The sequence below is a fragment of the Pristiophorus japonicus genome, chromosome 3 (assembly GCF_044704955.1).
Source record: "Pristiophorus japonicus isolate sPriJap1 chromosome 3, sPriJap1.hap1, whole genome shotgun sequence".
NCBI classification, from domain to species: Eukaryota; Metazoa; Chordata; class Chondrichthyes; family Pristiophoridae; genus Pristiophorus; species Pristiophorus japonicus.
In genome coordinates, this window is record NC_091979.1 from 108,182,259 (window position 1) to 108,203,826 (window position 21,568).

At 44.3% G+C, this 21,568-nt stretch overlaps 1 protein-coding gene across 8 annotated transcripts in view; it reads left to right on the forward strand.

Moving 5' to 3' along the window:
- The window catches only part of tlk1a (tousled-like kinase 1a), a 319,969-nt gene that overhangs the window by 71,798 nt on the left and 226,603 nt on the right, over nucleotides 1-21,568 (forward strand). The gene's annotated exons all lie outside the window — the stretch shown is intronic.

Consider the following 21,568-nt stretch of genomic DNA (forward strand, 5'->3'; position numbering starts at 1 on the left):
GGCAAAAACACGAAGGCAGAATATTATCTGAATGGTGGCAGATTAGGAAAAGGGGAGGTGCAGTGAGACCTGGGTGTCATGGTTCATCACTCATTGAAAGTTGGCATGCAGGTACAGCAGGCGGTGAAGAAGGCACATGGTATGTTGGCCTTCCTAGCAAGGGGATTTGAGTATCGGAGCAGGGAAATCTTGCTGCAGTTGTACAGGGCCTTGGTGAGGCCTCACCTGGAATATTGTGTTCAGTTTTGGTCTGCTAATCTGAGGAAGGACGTTCTTGCTATTGAGGGAGTGCAGCGAAGGTTCACCAGACTGATTCCAGGGATGGCTGGACTGACATATGAGGAGAGACTGGATCAACTGGGCCTTTATTCACTGGAGTTTAGAAGGATGAGAGGGGATCTCATAGGAACATATAAGATTCTGACTGGACTGGACAGGCTAGATGCGGGAAGATAGTTTCCGATGTTGGGGAAGTCCAGAACCAGGGGACACAGTCTTAGGATAAGGGGCAGGCCGTTTAGGACTGAGATGAGGAGAAACTTCTTCACTCAGAGTTGTTAACCTGTGGAATTCCCTGCCGCAGAGTTGTTGATGCCAGTTCATTGGATATATTCAAGAAGGAGTTGGATATGGCCCTTACGGCTAAACGGATCAAGGTTTGGAGAGAAAGCAGGGAAGGGGGTACTGAAGGAATGATCAACCATGATCTTATTGAAGGTGCAGGCTAGAAGGGCCGAATGGCCTACTCCTGCACCTATTTTCTATGTTTCCCGGGAGCATTCATCTTGTGTGAGCACTGTCTCCGACCTCTTTTCGAGTGAGCCACAAGGTCAATGCTGGGTGACAAAGGATACAACCCTCTCTCCGTAAACCCCAGACAGATGCCGAGCATCGCTACAATCAAAGCCATATAGCCACATGCAATATCGTCAAAGACAATTGGAGTGCTAAAGCAGCGCTTCAGATGCCTGGACCAGTCTGGAGGCAGCCTGCAATACCACCCTGAGCAGGTCGCTGAGTTCTTTGTGGTGTGTTGCATGTTGCACAACTTGGCTATCAAGAGAGGACAGGAATTGCCAGATGGGACTGCCCGTCCACCTCAGGAGAGAAGGAAGGCAGGAGAGGATGAGGACGACGAGCAGTCTGGCGATGAATCCATGCCAACCCCCCCAGGTGAGAAGCCCCGTGATAGTGACGCAACCGCAAAACTGTTACGTCAGCAGCTCATAAATGAACGCTTTGCTTGAACGGTGACAGTTACATTTCATCCTTGTTTGCAACCCTTGTATTGATAACCTTCAGTTTGTAAAAGTGAGTGAGACACTGCAAGAATTGTTAAGTGTAATAACAAAATCTATAATTTAAGAAATTTGAAAAACCCTTTATTGAAATAAATAATTAAATCATTCCTGTTAATGGAAAAATGTAACATAATTTAAATAAAACAACCAATTAACAGCAACAAACATTGAAAACATTAAGCATTAAAAACTATAAACACCCCAACCCGGCGCAAATATTAACAGCAACAAACATTGAAAACATTAAGCATTAAAAACTATAAACACCCCAACCCGGCGCAAATTCTACCTGCGGCCACCGTTCCCTGCACTTTTTTACCCCCCTTTTTCCCCCCCCCCCCCCCCCGACCTTTACACACCCTTTTTCCCCCTCCCATTGCCCCTGCCCCTACCCACATTTACACAAAGACGTTGTGCAGCAGGGCACCTCGAGCTCTGTTGCTGGGGGGGGGGGGGGGCGGTGACAACGGCAGCGTCATTTGTGGGGATTCTGGAGAAGAATAGTTTCCAAAGACCCGTCTTCAGAGTCAGAAGCAATTGTTTCCTCCTGACTCTTGGCATAGGTGGTATGACACCTTGGGGTGCCATGCCATATACCGACTCCATCGTTTGCCGCATGGCATCAGCGGTTCGCCGCATCACCACAATCAGCTGCACCATGTCCTCCAACTGACATGCTGATAGCGTGGCGATGTTACCGGGTTACCCACCAATAGCCTGGGGGAGCTCTCGATCAATGTTGACGCTTGCCCTAGACAGTCCCACGATGTCCAGTTCGACGTCTGCCTGTCGTCGAGCATGCCTGCCCCGCCGAATCAACCTTTGCAGATTCGGCTTGGGTGCTGGAACATTGTGTGCCCCGCTGCAAGCCACTTGGTCCTGCTATTTCCTTGGAACCGAATTCAGGAAAGTTGGATTCAGCCGAGGAAGCGGTGGCCGCAGATAGATTGGACCCTTGAGTCCCCGACTCCCCCTCTTCCACATGTTGTGCACTTGAACTGCCTTGAGGCTCTTCAACACGATCCTCCTCCTCTGTGGTCTCCCTTCTGGTGCACTTGCAGCAATAAAGACGAAGCTTCAGGGGGCTCATCAGGTCTCTAAAGCACCTGGGCAACTAAAAAACATATGAGGTGTTAGTAGAAGGGAAGGGGAGGGTCAGGGTGACGTGTAGAGGAGCAACATTACTGCATTAGATATCACCACGAGACGTTACATTTAATTAACATGAACAAAATGCACAGAAACTACATGGCATTATAATAAGATTTCATGATCCCAGCATTACATTAAATCATTCATACATTATACTCACATAGCATTAAATTACATGGCACGGCCCAAGGATTATACATGACTTACCTGCTGCTACAACTGGATCTGCACCAACACTGGTGGCCGAGCGATTATGTGCCCGTATGAGGGCTGCGGCCCGCTCCTCCTGATCTGTCAGTTCCAATACCTCTGTTGGCACCCCTCCCGTGCGCCGATGCTCTGCGCGATTGGAAGATATCTTTTTCTGCAAAGGTGACATGGCATAAGCTAATTGCCCAGGTACTAGTACGGAACACACAGATAGACATCCACAATTGGCCATCACCCAATGCTTTTCAACAATGTCCCATTAATGTTATATGTTCATACCGTTGGGATGCAATTGATGCATGATGAACACATCTAAGTTCAGAAAAGCAATGTAATAAGATCGTAGATGGGCAAGAATGCGTGACACCAAGCTTAATTGCAATTTGGCAGATTTACATTTTAAGTAATGAGTCAGTGCATGATTAAAGTTATTACTTATACTCTCAGACGCAACGAGGTCGGTCCAGCACTAGTGGTGCTGGCTTGGCTCCTGAAATTCATGAGCGGCCAATGACACTACCTCCCCAATCTCCACCGAAATGCACTGGTAGACCCTGGGGCTGGTTTCCCATGTTCACCCTGGGTCAGTTGGGTCCAGCGCGTCTCCACCTCGTGGACTAAGGCAGCTTGGGACTCATCTGAAAAGCATTTGGCCCTCTTCCTCCCTCCTAGCTCAGCCACGTCCTGCATTCCCTCCACTTCAATATCCATTGAGACTATAATTCAAATTTGAAATAGACTTGCAGACGTCAAATAACCAACTCCGGCTCCCCGTGTGCGTGTGTGGGCGACTCTCCCCGTGTGCGTGTGTGGGCGACTCTCTGCGTGTGCGGGCGACTCTCCCCGTTCCCCCCGCCCCCCTTCTCCCTCTCACTCGCTTCCCTCCCCCCACCCCCCCCTATGCAGGTAACCCCTGAACTCTGAATCGCGGGAAAAAGGTAAGTAAAGAAAAAAAAAAATAGTGCACGTGCAGTACGGCCGTTGTTGGGGACGCCAGCCTTACACGAGGAAAAAGACTGCTACTGCCACTGTCCCCCAAAAAAAGCCGAAACTAGCGGTTTTGGATGTGGGAAGTATTCCGGCGGTTCTTAAAAGTCGAACATCGATTACCACCGAAAATACCGCCCGCAATAGAAGTGGAAATTCTAACCCATTAGACTTTAATTACCCTAATATAGACTAGAGAAAATCATAGTGCCTAAGGATAGGAAAGGACAAGAATTTCTAATATATTCACAGCAGAACTTTCTCAATCAATATATCTCCAGTCCAGCAAGAAAGGAGGCAGTGTTGGATCTATTTCTGGGGAATGAAGTTGGACAAGTGGGGTGTTACTATAGGAGATCATGTAGCTAACGGTGAACTCAAGATAATTTTGTTTAAAATAATTATGGAAAGAGACCATAAAATATCGAAGGTAATAAATCTAAACTGGGGAAGAGCTAATTTCAATGATTTAAGAGACCGAGCACTAGTAGATTGGAAAAGGTAAAGCTGTAATGGACCAATCAAGGGCATTCAGGGAAGAGATCGTTCAGGTACAAACTAGGGATATTCTTTTTGAAGGGAAAATGTAGAGCATACAAAGCTAATGTTCCCTGAATGACAAAAGAAATAAAAGTTAAAATGAAACAGAAAAAGGAAACTTGTGCTAAATGTCAGGAGCAAGATTCATTAATAACCGAGAAGATAGTGGGAAATACAGGAAGGGATTGAAAAAAGTTAATATTGAGGCAAAGAGGGATTATAAGACAAAAGATTAGCAGGCAACATTAAATTGAATCCTTACACTTCACATGTTTATGCAAAGTTTAAGAGGTTTACTAGGGAAAAAATTGGGCCTATTAACGACCCAAAGGGAAATCTTCTTGCAGAGGCAGAGTACATGGCAAAAGTATTAAATAAGTACTTTGCATCTGTCTTCGTAATGGAAGAGGATGATGTGAAGGCTACACTAAAAGAGGAGAGGGAAGTTATGGACAGGATAATAGATAGAGAAGACTTAGTAAAAAGATTAGCATTACTGAAAAGTGGTAAGTCACCTGGTCCAGATGAAATGCATCTTGGGTTGCTGAAAGAAGCAATGGTTGATATAGCAGAGGCATTGTTCACACTCTTTCTTTCAATCCTCATTGATTACAGGAGTAGTGCCGGAGGACTGGAGGGTTGCTAATGTTATATCCCTATTCAAGAAAGGGGAGAGGGATAAACCAGGAAACAACAGGCCCATCAGTGATAGGGAAGTTATTGTAAACCATTATCAGGGAGAAAATAAACTTTTATTTGGAAAGGCATGGGTTAATCAAGGAGAGCCAGCATGGATTTGTTTGAGGTAAATCATGTTTGATGGTCTTGATTGAATTCTTTGACGAGGTAACAGAGAAGAGTTGATCAAGGTAGTGTAGTAAATGTTTATATGGACTTTTGGAAGGCATTCGACAAAGTGTGTCACAGGAAGCTTATTCAAAAGTTGGAATTCAGGGGAAAGTGGCGGCATAAAAAACAGGAGTAGGCTATTTGGCCCCTCGAGCCTAATCCGCCATTCAGTAAGATCATGGCTGATATCCTGGCCTCAACTCCACTTCCCTTCCCGCTCCCCATAACCCTCGACTTCCTTATCATTCAAAAATCTGTCTGTCTCCACCTTTAAATATATTCAAAGACCCAGCCTCCACAGCTCTCTGGGGTAGAGAATTCCAAAGATTCACGACCCTCTCAGAGAAGAAATTCCTCCACGTTTGTGTTTCAAATGGGCAACCCCTTATTCTGAAACTATGCCCCCTAGTTCTAGATTCCCCCATGAGGGAAAACACCCTCTCTGCTTCTACCCTGTCGAGCCCCCTCAGAATCTTGTGTTTCAATAAGATCACCTCTCATTCTTCAAAACTCCAAGGAATATAGGCTCAACCATTCTTCAGACGACGACCCCTTCATTTCAGGAATCAACCTCGTGAACCTTCTCTGAATTGTCTCCAATGCATGTATATCCTTCCTTTAAATAAGGAGGCCAAAACTGTACGTAGTACTCCAGGTGTGGTCTTGCCAACGCCCTGTACAGTTGGAGCAGGACTTCCCTACTTTTATGCTCCATCCCCCCCCTTGCAGTAAAGGCCATGGATGGATACAGAATTGGCTCAGTGGCAGGAAGCAAAGGTTGGTGGTGGATGGATGCTTTTCAGACTGGGAGATGGTTTGAAGTGTTCCCCAAGGGTCAGTTTTGGGTTCATTAACCTTTTAAATTTTTACAAACAACCTAGACTCTGGTGTAGGGAGTAGGGATTATAAAATTTGCAGATGATCTGAAACTTGGCAAAGTAGTAGAACATGATCAGGATAGTTATAGGCTTCAAGCTGACCTAGACAGGATGGTGAAATGGGCAGAAGCATAGTAAATGGAGTTCATTGTGAAAACATGTGAAATGATGCAACTTGGGAGCACTAATATGGAAAGATGGTGTACTATAAATGGCATGTTTTTGAAAAGTGCAGATGAGCAGAGAGACCTTGGTGCCCATATATACACATCCTTAAAGGAAGCAGGGCAAGTTGGTAAGATAGTCAAAAAAGCATATGGGTTACTTGGTTTTTATAAATAAAGGAATAGAATATAAAAGCAAAGATCATGCTAGAACGGTTAGGCCTCAGCTGGAGTATTGTGGACATCTCTGGGCACCACATTTCAGGAAAGATGTAAAGGCGTTAATTAGAAAGGGTTCAGAGGTGGTTTACCAGGATGTTATCAGGGATTTCAGTTATGAGGAGAGGTTGGAAAAGATGAGACTGTTCTTCATGGAACAGAGAAGTTTGAGAGGTGACGATGGAGATTTTCAAGATGATTCAGAGGTTTGATAGAGTAAATAGGGAAAAAATATTCCCTCTAGCGAGTGGGTCAATTAACTAGACATCATAGATTCAAAATCATTGGGAAAAAGGTCTAGAGGAGAGACGAGGGATTTTTTTTTTTACTCAGTTGTCGGGATCTGGAACGCTCTATCTGACATTAACTATTATTCTGAATTCTTATAGATTCTGATTGGCCATTCATTCATAAGTTCACCGATTCTCATTTTATTGGGCTTGACATATTTCATATTGTTTAACCCCAGTATTAATTGATGCAGATGTGCCTGCCTAAGACATTAAGTTTGAGTGAGCATGCATGGCAAGATCAGTTGTTAGTGAGTAAAAAATGCTGTATTGTATTGAACCAGCTTTAAATGCTTACTTACACTGTAGAAGTTGAGAAAAATTACCTTGACTTGGTAGAAAGTTAGTTATTCAGAGGCAAACCCAGGCAGCTCGGAGCACTGTTCTGTCCTGTATTGAATAGATCATCGTCGTCCACTGTTCCTTGTATTGTTGCTTAAAAAATGAACTCTTGCGAGAGTGGGAGCAGGTTATGAATGAAAAACAATGCTGTAAATGACTCTAGAATCTGCTCTGCTGAGATGGTTCACTGCAAGCTGAATGACACCTATCAGCAGTTTAGATCTGATTCAGAGAGTGCAAAAACATGCAGACAGAACATGTAATTCTGTATTGTTTGCTTTCTCTAGTTTGTTATTTGCTTTCCCATCACTTTATAAACATCCATTCATTGAAGCAGTGCCTATTGATGTCCGTAGCAGCACAGCGTTTAAGGCAGATTTTTAGCTGGTAAAAATATGCATTTGTAATTAGGCATCACCGTACAGTCTACCCTCCTTAATTGAAAGTTGCTTTATTATTTAATAGTAAATAGAAACCAAAATGTGCACTGCAAGCTCCCACAAACAGCAATGAAATAAATAATCAGATCATTTGTTTTTGTTTTTGGTGTTGGTTCAGGAATAAATATTGGCCAGGACACTTCGAGTATCATAATATCACAGACATTTATGGCACAGAAGGAAGCCATTCAGTCCATCATAGCTGTGCCGGCCAAAAAAGAGCTATCCAGCCAAATCCCACTTTCCAGCTCTGTAGGTTATGGCACTTCAAGTGCATATCCAAGTACTTTTTAAATGTGGTGAGGGTTTCTTCAGTCTGTGCTCCATTCGTTTCGTCCATTGAGTGAGTGAGAATCAAGTACACCGCAGGACTTTACCCTGAGGAAGAATAGACTTCCTATTACCTATGATCTGATGCTTCCAAAAGCTTACTGTTGAATTTTCTTTCTTGGAGTCATGTGTTTGTTCTATCTCCTGAATTTGTCTAGCAGTACTTATTGCAGTACAACTGTGTTGGCTCATGTTTTTAATGTGTACTGCTGTGCTTGATTCTTTTTTCCTGTGACTTGTCCGTACAAGATACGATGCTGTGTAAAAGCTCCATAAACCATAGTTTGTACCAGAACAGTTTAAAAACACGGACATATGTTTTTTTTTCTCTCGTCTCTGACTTTCAAAAGCCTACCAATTTTCGATTAAACACGCTACCAGATATAAAGTTTGGGTGATGCAGTTGTTGAACTTGCATGGATGTTATATTAGGACTTTAAAGAGGATGCATTCAAACAGTGGCCCATGGGCCATATCTGACCTTTGAGCCCTGGCAATCTGAACCTCAAAGCTTGAGAAACTCGGGAAGGATATATTTGAATGGGCACAGTGTAGATCCACCAGAATGATACCGGGGCTAATCAAGAGGACTGGTTACATAAAGTTGATTTGTATTCCCTGTGGGTTTACAGGATTTAAGGGGGTGATCTAATCAAGATTTCTAAAATGATATTCAATAGGTTAGACACAAACTATTTCCTCTGGTGGGGAAACCCAGAACATAGAATTACACACAATATATAGCACAGAAACAGGCTATTTGGCCCAGCCAGCATTTATTCTCCACTCGAACCTCCTCTCATCCTTCCTCATCTAACTCTATCAGCATAACCCTCCATTCCCTTCTCCCTCAGATGCTTATCTAGATTCCCCTTAAATGCATCTTTACTATTTACCTCAACCACTTCCTCTGGTAGTGAGTTGCACGTTCTCACCACTCCTTGGGTAAAGACATTTTCTTCTGAATTCCTTTTTTAATTTCTTGGTGACTATCTTTATACTGATGGCATCTAGTTTTGCTCTTCCCCGCAAGTGGAAACACTCTGTGTCTACTCTCTCATAATTTTAAAGACCCTCTGTTAGGTCACCCCCTCAGCCTTCTGAGGCATAATCTTAAAATTAGAGCTGGGCCATTTGGAAGTGAAATCCGATCAGGAAACACTTTTTCACACAGTGTAGTGGAAATCTTGAAAACTCTCCCTAAAAATGTTGTGGATTCTGGTTAATTGAAATTTTCACGGTAGATCGTGTTTTATTGCGCAAGACTATCGAGGGACATGGAGCAAAGGCAGCTAATTAGAGTTGAGGTACAGATCGGCCATGATCTCATTGAATGGTGGAACAGGCTCGAGGGGCTGAATGATCCACTTCTGTTTCTATGGGCCCAAGTTTCCACATGATTTGCGCCTGATTTTTAGGAGCAACTGGTGGAGAACGGACTATCTTAGAAATTGCAATTCTCCACATTTTTTTTTCTGCAGTTCTAGTCTGGTAGAACAGTTCTACTTTGGAACAGAATTTTTTCTTCAAAAGGGGGCGTGTCCGGCCACTGACGCCTGATTTCAAAGTTTCCACAGTGAAAACTTACTCCAAACTAAGTTAGAATGGAGCAAGTGAAGATTTTTGTAGAACTGAAAAAATCTGTTCTACACATTAAAAAATCAGGGGCAGGTTACAAATTAGGTGTCCAGAACGAGGTGGGGGGTGGGGGTGGCGGGAAGGGAACTCATTAAATTCTACAATAAATCCTTATTTATACTTCTACAAATATTATACAAATAAATCCAACCTGAATAAACATTTATAAGCAAAGAAAAGATTAAATAAACCATCTTCCTACCTGTGTGAAAGTGCTTCAGGCACGGAGAATGCTGCAGGCGTTCGTTCCCGTGGGGGGGAGGGAGGGGGGGGGGGGGGGGGGGGGGTGTAAGGGAACAGCCGTTTCGTTCCCGTGGCAGGGAGGGGGAAGGGAATAGCCGTTTCGTTCCCGCGAAGGGGAGGGGGGGGGAAGGGAATAGCCGTTTCGTTCCCGCGAAGGGGAGGGGGGGGGAAGGGAATAGCCGTTTCGTTCCCGTGGCAGGGAGGGGGAAGGGAATAGCCGTTTCGTTCCCGTGGCAGGGAGGGGGAAGGGAATAGCCGTTTCGTTCCCGTGGAGGGGGGGGGAAGGGAATAGCCGTTTCGTTCCCGCGAAGGGGAGGGGGGGGAAGGGAATAGCCGTTTCGTTCCCGCGGAGGGGAGGGGGGGGAAGGGAATAGCCGTTTCGTTCCCGCGGAGGGGGGGGGAAGGGAATAGCCGTTTCGTTCCCGTGGCAGGGAGGGGGAAGGGAATAGCCGTTTCGTTCCCGTGGAGGGGAGGGGGGGGAAGGGAACAGCCGTTTCGTATTCGTTCCTGCGGGGGAGGGGGGAAGGAGACAGTGAGAAGGCTGCAAGTGCTGATGTGCTGCTGGCAATGTGCTTTTATTAAAAAATGTTCAAAAATTAAACAGTTACAAAGAACTACAAAAATGGCCGAGTGCCAATATTTTTTTCACACTGAGCATGCGCGAACGTTCCAACGCGCACGCGCAGCGTTGCCGGCAGGGAAAAAACTAATTTAAATAGTACCCCCCCCACTTATAAAATCGGCGCGAGTGTAGGCTCCGCCCCCCTGGACGCCGCGCCAGGCAGACAAGGAGCTGCAGAACGCTCCAGAATCGCGAGGGTTTTTTTTAGGCGCCGTTTTAGGCGTGAAAAACGGGCGCCCAGCTCGGAGGGGCGCCCGTTTTTTATCGTGTGGAAACTTGGGCCCTATGTTCCTACTTTTTAGTTGGTTTGTCCTGTGCCTGGAGGTTTGGATAAGGCTCTTACAATGTTGACTTACTGATGGATAAATCCTAAATCAAAACATTTAGATATATTGGCATCAGTAGCTCGAGATGTATGGAAATATTGATTTCATCTTTTCTGTGGCTGGAAGTCACCTTGGTATGCATTGAAGTGGCCCACAAAATAAAATTCATAGCCCTGCTGTAAAGAATTCTGTGTTTTTTGCATTTTGTAACCTGTGCATTGTCTAGTGAAACGGAAATATAATCTGGGTGTAACAGTCTGTAACAATCCTGCTAATAATGAAGCACTTTTTTTCTTCTGAGGCTGTACAAAGTTTAAGCATCAGTGATGTGGTTTCTCTTTCTCCCCGCTACATTTCAGCACCACTGATACTGAAATGCCTCACCTAATCTGACATCACAAAGGGAGAAATGCTGCATGATGTTTATTAAATGTTTTTACTTAAAACAATGAAAATTATTTTTCAATGAAAACCAAAACTACTGTTTTCATGCAAGACTGTTTGTATTCCTTTAACTTGGCTCCTCACAGACCATTATAGCTTCATGTTCCAATGTGAATAGAGCCTGCAACTTGCTCATTTGAACCTCGTGTCATCCAAACTTTGACTGGATCGAATGTCATTATTAGATATTACTATGATAGTATTTGGCAACCAAAGGCACTGTAGTAAATGAGTCATCTGCTCTATGCTCTTCAAAGAAAATAAGTGGAATCAATTTGATTTTGACGCAATTGTATTTTTCTCTCATGGTTTAAAACTAACATCTCAGTATGGATGCTGGAATATGACTTGGAATGTATTTCAAACAGCTGAAGAGCCTTTATTGAGCATTTACACTGCAGGTATGGTTGGTATGGGTTGCAGCTAAACAGTACATTGTTTATTCTCCCTGGCTTTGAATTACAATTCTCTCTAGCATAGGGCACTGCTCGTCTGCATATGCAGAGCTCTTCGCCCAGCTGTTAAAAATTTGAATTTTTTTTTAGAAAGAGAGGTGTGAGCGCTTGCATTGTAAACATTTTACATCAATTTGAAGTAGTGTCCAGGGGGACCTCCTGTGCATTTTTAAACATGCTGTGTCAAACTCAAGTTTAATGAAACGGTCTTCTCTGGTTGTATGGGACTCCAAATTTATACTGCCGCTTAAGCATCATTGCAAAGCAGAAATACTAAGATTACAGTGCCAGTGCCCCCAAATTCAAACAGAGATCAAAAGAAAAAGTTCCAAAAACTGAAAATCTGCAATAAAAAACATGAAAATGCTGCAAGTATAGAACAGGCCTATTGGCATCAGCAATAAGGGGAAAATAACTAACTCTTTCTTTTTCTTCCTGAAATGCTTAAGTGCCTTTTCTCTTTTTTAGAAACCGATGAATCTGATGTTTTTCCTCTCCCCCAGCATTTTCTGTTTTATTCCTAGTTCAAGGGGTGTTTTTTGTTGAAATAATTATTTTCAGATTTGTATATATTATTACAACTTGCATTTATATAGTGCCTTTAGTCCCAAGGCGCATCACAGGAGCGTTGTCAAACAAAATTTGACACATACAAATATGAGTGCTCTTGTAGTTCACCAATATATTAATTAAAAACACCATTTTATATATGGAGAAGTCAAGTAATTAACTATTCCATTGGCATGATTTCATTTTTTTTTTAATGAACATTTTAGAGGTTCTACCAGTTCTGTTTCGATTTTTGCTTGAGCTCTGGGTACTTGAGGCAAAATGGTAGTTGTTACCATGTTCATAGAATCTAGAAACTTGCAGTACAGAAGGAGGCCATTCAGCCCGTCGTGCTTATACTGGCTCTTTGTAAGAGCAGTTGTGCTTGGTCCCATACGCTGCTTTTTGCCCATAAACCCTGTAAGTTCCTCATCCTCGAGTACCTGTTCAACTCACTTTAAATTATTTATGGTATCCGCTTCCTCTACCTTTTCAGTAGAGCGTTCTAGATCCTGACAACTCTGAGTGAAAAAAATTCTCATTCTCCTTTTGCCAATGATTTTAAATCGGTGACCTCTGGTTATTGACTCACTTGCCAGAGGGAAGAGTTTTTCCCGATATCAAAACCTCTCAATTTGAAAATCTCTATTGGATCACCTTTTAATCTCCAAGGAGAACAGTCCTAACTTTTCCCACCTCTCCTCATAACTGAAGTCCCTCATCCATGGTAAACTTCCTCTCTACCTTTTCTAAGGCCTTTACATCTTTTCTGAAGTGTGTTGTTCAAATTTGTCCACAATACTCCAGCTGAAATCTAGCCAGTGGTTTATAAAGTTCTAGCATAATCTCTGCTTTTATATTCTATGCCTTTATTTATAAACCCAAGTAACCCATATGCTTTTTTAATTACCTTATCAACTTGCCCTGCCACCTTTTAAGGACTTAAGTATATGCACACCAAGGTCAAATCCTTTCATGACCTCATCCCTCCTTATCTCTGCAATCTCCTGCAGCCCCACAACCCTCCGAGATATCTGCGTCCTCTTATTCTGGCTTCTGGAACATCCTGGATTTTAACCATTCAACCATTGATGGCTGTGCCCTCAGCTGCCAAGGCCCTAAAATCTGGAAGACTCTCCCAAAATCTCTCCGCCTGTCTTTCCTCCTTTTAAAACCTACCTTTTTTGACCAAGCTTTTGGTCACCTGCTATAAATTCTCCTTGTGTGGCTTGGTGTCAGATTTTGTTTAACAACGCTCCCATGAAGCCCCTTGGAACATTTTACTACGTTAAAGGCATTCTATAAATACTTGCCATTGTTGTTGTTGTCATTGTCGTCTCTGCTCATTTACACTTTCAAAATTGTGTCATTTATAGTATACTGTTTTACTATTTTAGTCCTCCCAAAGTGCATCACTTCACTCTTCTCCACATTGAACTCCATCTGCCATGCTTCTGCCCATTTAATCAGCCTGCCTATGTCATTCTAAAGTCTACAACTTTCCTCATTACTCTCGACAACGTTGCCAAGTTTTGTATCATCTGCAAACTTTATAATGCTGCTTCCTACACCTAGGTTGTTTATAAAAATTGAAGAGGTAATGGATCTAAAACTGACCCTTTGGGATAACCACTGCAAACCACCTCACAGTCTGATAAAACATCCATCCACCACCACCAGTTTAGTTAAAATTTCTTGAGCTTTATTTTAAAAGTAGATTCACATGCTAAGGATCATGGGTAAATGTTTAAAAATGTAAAAAAAAAAGGGATAAAATATTAAATGGGGTGTGGAGTATATCCATTTTTTGCTGAGGCAGAATTGCTACATTGGATAACAAACACTGACCCCAAACAATAAGAATAGAAGTATAGGCATAGGAGTAGGCCCTTCAGTCCCACGAGCTTGTTCTGCCATTCATTGAGGTCATGGCTGATTTGTATCTTAACTCCATCCACCTGCCTTGGCTCCATATCCTTTTATACCCTTGTGTAAAAAATATCTATTAATCTCATTTAAAATTATTAATTGAGCTAGCATCTACTGCTTTTTGTGTGAGTTGAGTGCTACACTTCAACCTCCCTTTGTGTGAAGAAGTATTTGCTAACTTCTTTCCTGAATGGCCTGGCTCTGCTTTTTGAATTTATGTGCCCTTGTCCTAGACTCTCCCACCAGCGGGGAAAAAAAAATGTGCGCTCTCTCACGCAGGGTGTCTCACGCTCTGGATTGGAACTTTAGTAACGTTAATTTTGAGGCTTTAATCCTGGCTGGTCGGTCAGTCGTTACACAATTCTCCGTGCCGTGAAGGGGGAAGTCGTAGCGATAAATTCCCAGAGCAAATGTGGATGAGGCAATGCTCGGTAGACATTCCGGCATCAGCCGCTTCTTAAAAGGGGATGTAAGATGACTGCGCAGGCGCAGTTTCTTCATCTCAGTCCGCGAGTGGCAACATCTGCTGAGACAGCAGATCACCAGTGTACCCACCGGTTTTCCAATGCAGCCTGGAGAGTTTGATGGAGGCTGTTGAGAGGCGGATGTCCTGCAGCCTGAGAGTGGTAGGAGGCCACTGCCAAGAGTTTTTCGGTGTTTGTGGAGGGAGATGGTACAGCCTGTGTCTGCACGAAGCATGGTGCCCAGAACTGCGACACAATGTCGTAAGAAGTTGAACGACCGACCTCACTCGGGTCATCCTGGTGAGTACCCTTTCTATTAACCTTGCAATGCCATAATTTGAACCTTGCTTTCTCTCTCAATGTACAATATGTTCCTTCAATATGTGTACCAGGCTTTTATGGTCTTCGTTGCTGAAGAGAGCTGCAAAGTTCCGCCTCAGTTCAGCAGCCATACCCTGGGCCTTCATGCGAAGCTCTTCTTCTTGGTCCCTACTCAGCCACACCCCTCCCCTTACTACCTTTTCTCACTTTTTTTTTATATGTGTTGTAAAAATGTTAGCCTTACACTTAATCTTAGCTGGTAGCCACCAAATCTCACCGTTCACACAGCCATTTTGCGCAGCAACTGAGAGTCAAATATATATTTGCACACTCCCATACATTAGCAGCTATTCAACTCTGCAAGGCACATGTGACAGACTATTAGCTGCACACTTACATCATCTTCTGTTTGTTATGGCAGGCAAAACTTGCTCACCAGCAGGCGCGAACAGCTGCGGACCGGAGGAGGGGAGCCTGAACTCCGCGCCCTCATGGAAGTGGGAGTGGGTGTACAAGTGGGTGCGGTAGTGGTCGGCAAAGCCGAGCCCCCTGGGGACAGTGACGGTATGTTCATCCCCTTTCCCTCTTAAATGAGACCATTTACCAATGAAACCACATGCCTTGGCCACTTTACACATACTATGTCACCTCCTTCTTCCTTTCTTGCCCCCGCACCCCCTTCTGTCACTTTGTGCTACAGATAATAAGCCAGAGGTGCAACAGCCTGCACGTGAGATGTCCACCTCCAATGACAGGAGAGATGAAGAGGAAATGGACAACAGTTCTGCGCCACTTCTGCAGGATCCATCTGCTGAAGACAGTGGGGACACCACCTCGGTGGACGAGCCGATCTTCCAGGGGTTTGACAAGCCTGAGGCTCCTCGATCCAGTGGCCTGCAGCCAACGTTCAGTGCGTGGGGAAGCTCGGGGGTCATCTCCCCAGAGGGTGTCAGTGCCCGAGTCCGGGTGAGTCGGCGCCCAAGTCCTACTGAGCCTGACTCCGATGTGGACCTGGATTTGGAGTGTATGGCAAGAGAGTCTCTTGATGCACTGTGCATTGGTAAGAGTACCGCCCAGCATGGATGCACTTGTTGAGAGATTGTGGGAGGCCGCCTTCACCATTGCGCGTGCCTCTGAGAATCCCATCGAACCCATCCTTGGCAAGTACCAAAGGACGTTGGAGGTGGCGATTTGACCGTGGGGACCCAGAGGTGAGGGCGCGTGCCATGACTGATGTGGCAGCAGCTATCACAGCACAGATTGAAGCTATGCAAGACCTTCGTGATGTGAAGCAGTCACTGGTTGGTGGCATCAACTCTCGGTCTGCTGCGTTGTAGACTCTGGTTGATGCCACACAAGCACTGACTGCTGCCATCCCCTCTGGAGTCCTCACAGTCTAACAGGGAACTCTTGGTGCCGAAACAGGGCAGCAAACTGTGTTCCAGCTGATTGCTCCGGATGCTGAGACTCTGCCCCGGGGGCGTGGCAGTGTGTTGATGGAAATGGAAAGTGCTGTCCCCTCTCACGATGACAGCATTCGGCTCCCATCACTGCCACTCCGCCTTTGCATCTGCCGCCGTCTGCACCACACCCCTCCCAGACTGCTGCCGCCCATGCGGAGATGGTGCAGTCCGCAGCCGGGCCTTCCAGGCCCAGAGCTAGACAAGGGCACCCTGTGAGGCCGTCTGCAGTCTCTGCCGCACAAACACAGCAACCTTCAAGCAGGAGCAGTAGGCATGGGAGGGGGAAAAGGGAAGGAGTGGGAACTATGAGAGTAAGTCACAATAATGACTTTGTCCACCGTGACCAGACATTCACATGTTGTAAATCTAATTGTACATATTTTGTTGCTGATGTTTGACTCCTGTTTGTGGAAAGGTCTTGCCACAATATGGCAAGCTGGTCTTGCATTTCAGATGGGAGGGGTGTTTGTACATATAATTATGAAGTTGCTTCTGTGTTATGCTGTTTCAAGAGGCATTTGTTACATTCTTTTAGTTGACGGTGAAGGGTTGCTGGTGTGCTGCTTGAGAGCACACTCTTGTTCGAGATAATAAAATGTTGAGTTGACCGTTTGCATTGCCCTTGTGTGTATGAATTGAGAATTTCACGGAGCTGCGCCATCAGCCTAGCACATAGTGATAGTCATGTGGTCGTTGAATCATCAGAATCGGGCAGAATGAGGCGCTGACGTGCGACCCTTGCAGCGACAGCATTGGCACGGTGCCTCCTCTGGCTGCTGATCCTCCTCCTCGTCTGCCTTGTCATGCTCCTCTTCCTCTTCCTCCTCCTGAGGTTGAGCTGCAATCTCCAGTGGCAATGTCTGGGCCCTTATGATGGCCAGGTTGTGCAGCATGCAGCAGACAATGAAACGTGACACTTGATCAGAGGAGTACTAAAGGCTGCCTCCAGAGCGGTCAAGGCATTGGATTCATAGCCTTCTAACGCAGTGCTCCTTAGGCATGTCATGGTATGATGATTGCTCACGATAAACCCTTGGGGAGTAAGGTCTCCTGCTCCGACATGTACGGGATTTCCCCATTCGTGGCCCCACATTTCCAATCTCCCTTGTCTGTAGATGCCGCCTATCAATTGCTTGGAGGAGGCGAGGGTGGCGTGTTAGCACTGCACCCATGTAAATAAATGCACACCTCAAATCGCGACCAAACTAAGTTTGAAGACTGCCTCAGCAATCCCAGAGATACACGCACTGTGCAATGTGGAAATGTAGTGCTCACTGTGAACTCTGAGTAACCCAGTTGCTCATCCCTTTAATTACCCTCCTGGTATCACTGAAAGAAGCTGGGACCACCTGGTTTTTCTGGCATGTTCAGCAACTGTCGGTAAGTGAGGCACACAAACCGAAGTTTGTGTCCGGGGCGCTAGTGGGGCGTTTTACACGTGTTGATGTCATGATCTGGCTGTCGTTGGACTGCGAAGCGATAAATTTTAGCGCTGCCAGTAAAAGTCAACCAAAGTTTCCGGGTGATGCTAAAATCTCTGCGACTGGGCATTAAGCCATTAGCGATGCTTTACCGCCTCTCCGGAGCATTAAATGGTGTTGATAGCCAACCGAGTTTCTAACCCCCCCCCTCTCTCTCTCTCTCTCTCTCTCTCTCTCTCTCTCTCTCTCTCTCTCTCTCTTTCTCTCTTTCTCTTTTTCTCTTTTTCTCTTTCTCTTTCTCTTTTTCTCTTTTTTTCTTTTTCTCTCTCTTTCTCTCTTTCGCTCTCGCTCTCTCGAATTCCTTTCAAAATCCTAAAAACGTCAATCAAATCATGACTATAACCTTCTAAAGTCCAGTTAATAAAAGCATAGTTTATGTAATCTCCTCATATCACCATCATCGGCCCTCAAAATCAAGGAAGACTTACTTCCGCTCTAAAAGTGAGTTCTCGGTGACTGTACAGTCCAATATGGGAATTACAGTCTCTTTCACAGGTGGGGCAGACAGTCGTTGGAGGAAAGGATGGGTGGGGAGTCTGGTTTGCTGCACGCTCCTTCCGCTGCCTGCGCTTGTTTTCTGCATGCTCTCGGCGACAAGGCTCGAGGTGCTCAGCGTCCTCCTGGATGCTCTTCCTCCTCTTGGGGTGGTCTTTGGCCAGGGACTCCCAAGTGTCAGTGGGGATGTTGCACATTATCAAGGATGCTTTGAGGGTGGTCCTTGAAGCTTTTCCTCTGCCCACCTGGGGCTTGTATGCGGTGTAGGAGTTCCGAGTAGAGTGCTTGCTTTGGGAGTCTTGTGTCGGGCATGTGAACAATGTGGCCCGCCCAATGGAACTGGTCGAGTGTTATCAGTGCTTCGATGCTGGGGATGTTGGCCTGATCGAAAACACTGACATTGGTGCATCTGTCCTCCCAGGGGGTTTGCAGGATCTTGCGGAGACATCGTTGGTATTTCTCCAGCGATTTGAGGTGTCTACTGTATATGGTCCACGTCTCTGAGCCATACAGGAGGGCAAGTATCACTACAGCCCTGTAGACCATAAGCTTGATTGAGTTGTCGGCCACTGGGAAAGTCATTGCTAGACTCCTCAACCGTCTTCTCTCTCCTCATAAGCTAACCCTTGGACCCCTGGTAACAATCTGGTGAATCTGCACTGCACTCCTTCCAAGGTCACTATATCCTTTCGAAGATGTGGTGCCCAGAACTGTACACAGTAGTCCAGAGGTGGTCTAGCCAGAGTTTTGTATAACTGTAGCAAAACTTCCTGTCCTTTATAGTCTAGTCCTCAAGTTATAAAGGCTAACATTTCATTAGCACATTTTATTATATTTTTGTACCTGTTACATTTTAGTGATATTTGTGTGTGGACCCTTAAATTTCTTTAGACCTCCACTGTTCCTAGCCTTTCACCATTTAAAAAATACTTGGATCTATTTTTTTGGGGTACAAACTGGATGACCTCATACTTATTTCGGATGACCGAGGCTCCGTCTGCTCTCTAAAGTGAACGTAATAGATCCCAAGGCACTATTTCGAAGAAGAGCAGGGGAGTTATTCCTGGTGTCCTGGCCAATATTTATCCCTCAATCAACTTAACAAAAACAGATTATCTGGTCATTATCTCAGTGCTGTTTGTGCAAGCTTGCTGTGCACAAATTAGCTGTCATTTCTTACATTACAACAGTGAGCACACTTCAAGTGTACTTCATTGGCTGTAAAACGCTTTCAGACGTCCGGTGGTTGTGAAAGGCACTATATAAATCCAAGTCTTTCTTTCTTTATCTGCGTTTAAGTCCATCTGCCACATTTTTGCCCAGTCACTTAATGTCTCTTTGTAATTTTATGCTCCTGTCTACACTACTTTCTATACCACCAATCTTTGTCAGGTAAACTTGATATATGGCTCTCATGTTATCTAAGCCATTAATAAATATAGTGAATAGTTAGGGCCCCAACACAGATCCTCGTGGGACACCACAAATCACTTTCTTCCAATTTGAGTACATGCCCTTTATCCCGACTCTTCTATTGCCTAACCATGTCAATAATCGCCTAACCAGGTCAATGAGCTTTAATTTTAGCCAAGTCTCTTATGTGGAACCGCTATTGAATACCTTCCAGAAGTCCATAAAAGCTACATCCATAGACATTCCCGTCTACTATTTTAGTTATTTCCTCAAAAATTCAGTTTGGTTCGTTAGACATGACCTACCCATTACAAATCCATGTTGTGTCTCCAAATCAGCTCCATTTTCTCAAGTGCTCAGTCACACTGTCCTTTATTATAGATTTCAATGACTTCCCCACAACAGATGTTGGATTAACAGGTCTTTAATTTCCTGGTTTCTCTCACTCACTTTGCAATTTTCCAAACTAAAGGAAAAATTCTTCAATCAAGAGCTTTGGAAGATTATGACTAAAGCATCTGCAGTTTCCTCCCCTACTGCCTTTAAAACCCTGGGATGGAAACCATCAGGTCCTGGGGATTTGTCTGTCTTTAGCGGCATTACTTTTTCTAATACTGTTTTCTTGCTTACGTTACCTTTAGTGAGTTTCAGTCCTTGATTCATTATCAATTTCCTTGGAATGTCAAATATATTATCCTCTTCCTCTACTGTGAAGACTCTCAGTAATTATTCAACAAGTTTGCCATTGCCTCCTTATGATTTACAAACTTGTAAAATCTTTGTTGTTCTTGATGTCACTCGCAACTTTATTTTTGTATTCCCTTTTTGCTGCTCTTACTGGCTTTGTCTTCCTTTGCTGTTCTTCATCTTTCCCAGTCCCTTGGATTTACACCGTTCTTTTAATTTTTATATGCTCTTTCCTTTAGTTTTGTTATCTCTCGCCTCTTTTTTTTTTGTTGACCATGGCTGTTTTATTTGTTAGAGATCTTTACCCTTCAGGGTATAAATTGGTCCTGTATTAAGCTAACTTTTTGAACACTTCCCACTGATCTGTCGATTTACCCATTAACAGATTTGCCCAGTTTACTGTTGTCATTCTCTGTCTCATTCAGTTAAAGTTTGCCTTACCAAAATCTAGAATTTAGTAACTGCTAATTTTCTCCTTTTCAAATGTAACCTTGAAGTCGATCATCATATGACCACTGTTGGAAAAATGTTGCCTTACTGTTTAGATTATTAACTAAGTTGGGCTCATTACTAAATCTAATGTGGCCTGCCCACTTGTTGGTTCTGTAATATATTGTTCCAGAAAACTAGCTTTAATGCACTCAAGTAATTCACTATCTTTCTGCTAGGAATGGTGTTGTATCCCCACAGTAACCGTGGTCCAGAGAATTTTGCCGTGAGATGACATGTAATGCAATAGTTACTAAAACATGCAGAAGAAGATACTGTTGTCTGGTATGACTAAGATTTACAGTTCTTTCAATTCTTTCCATGTTTTAATAGCCATAGTCTTGGTTAATAGAACACAATATTTTGCTAATAATCGTATGATTGTAGCAAAGCAAATACAGCAATTTTTAATTATATAGTCAATATCCAAGCCAAAGCTTCCGGTGTAACAGCGTGGATATCTTGTAGGCTGCCAGCAAACTTCCTCTGAGGGCAGTGCTCAATGATGTGCTCCAGGGTCTGATTAGGAGCTCCACAGTCGCATGATGGGGATGCTTTAATCTCCCACCTGTGGAGAATGTGGCAGCATCTACCCAGACCAGTTCTGAGGCGATTAATGGTTGTTTACTGTTTGCGAGGAAGGTTTGATCCTACAGGTTGTACTGTGGGGTCCTCTATAAGGAATCCATTCTGTATGGCGCAGTTCTTCGCCATCAGTCATCAAGACTGAGGGGAGATCGCTGAAGGGGCTTGGTGACGGTCCAAAATGTCCTTGTAGATTTGAGACGGTTGGTTGATAGGTTGTTGAAGTCGGCCTGGATCGGCATATCTTTGCTGGTGTAGTGGT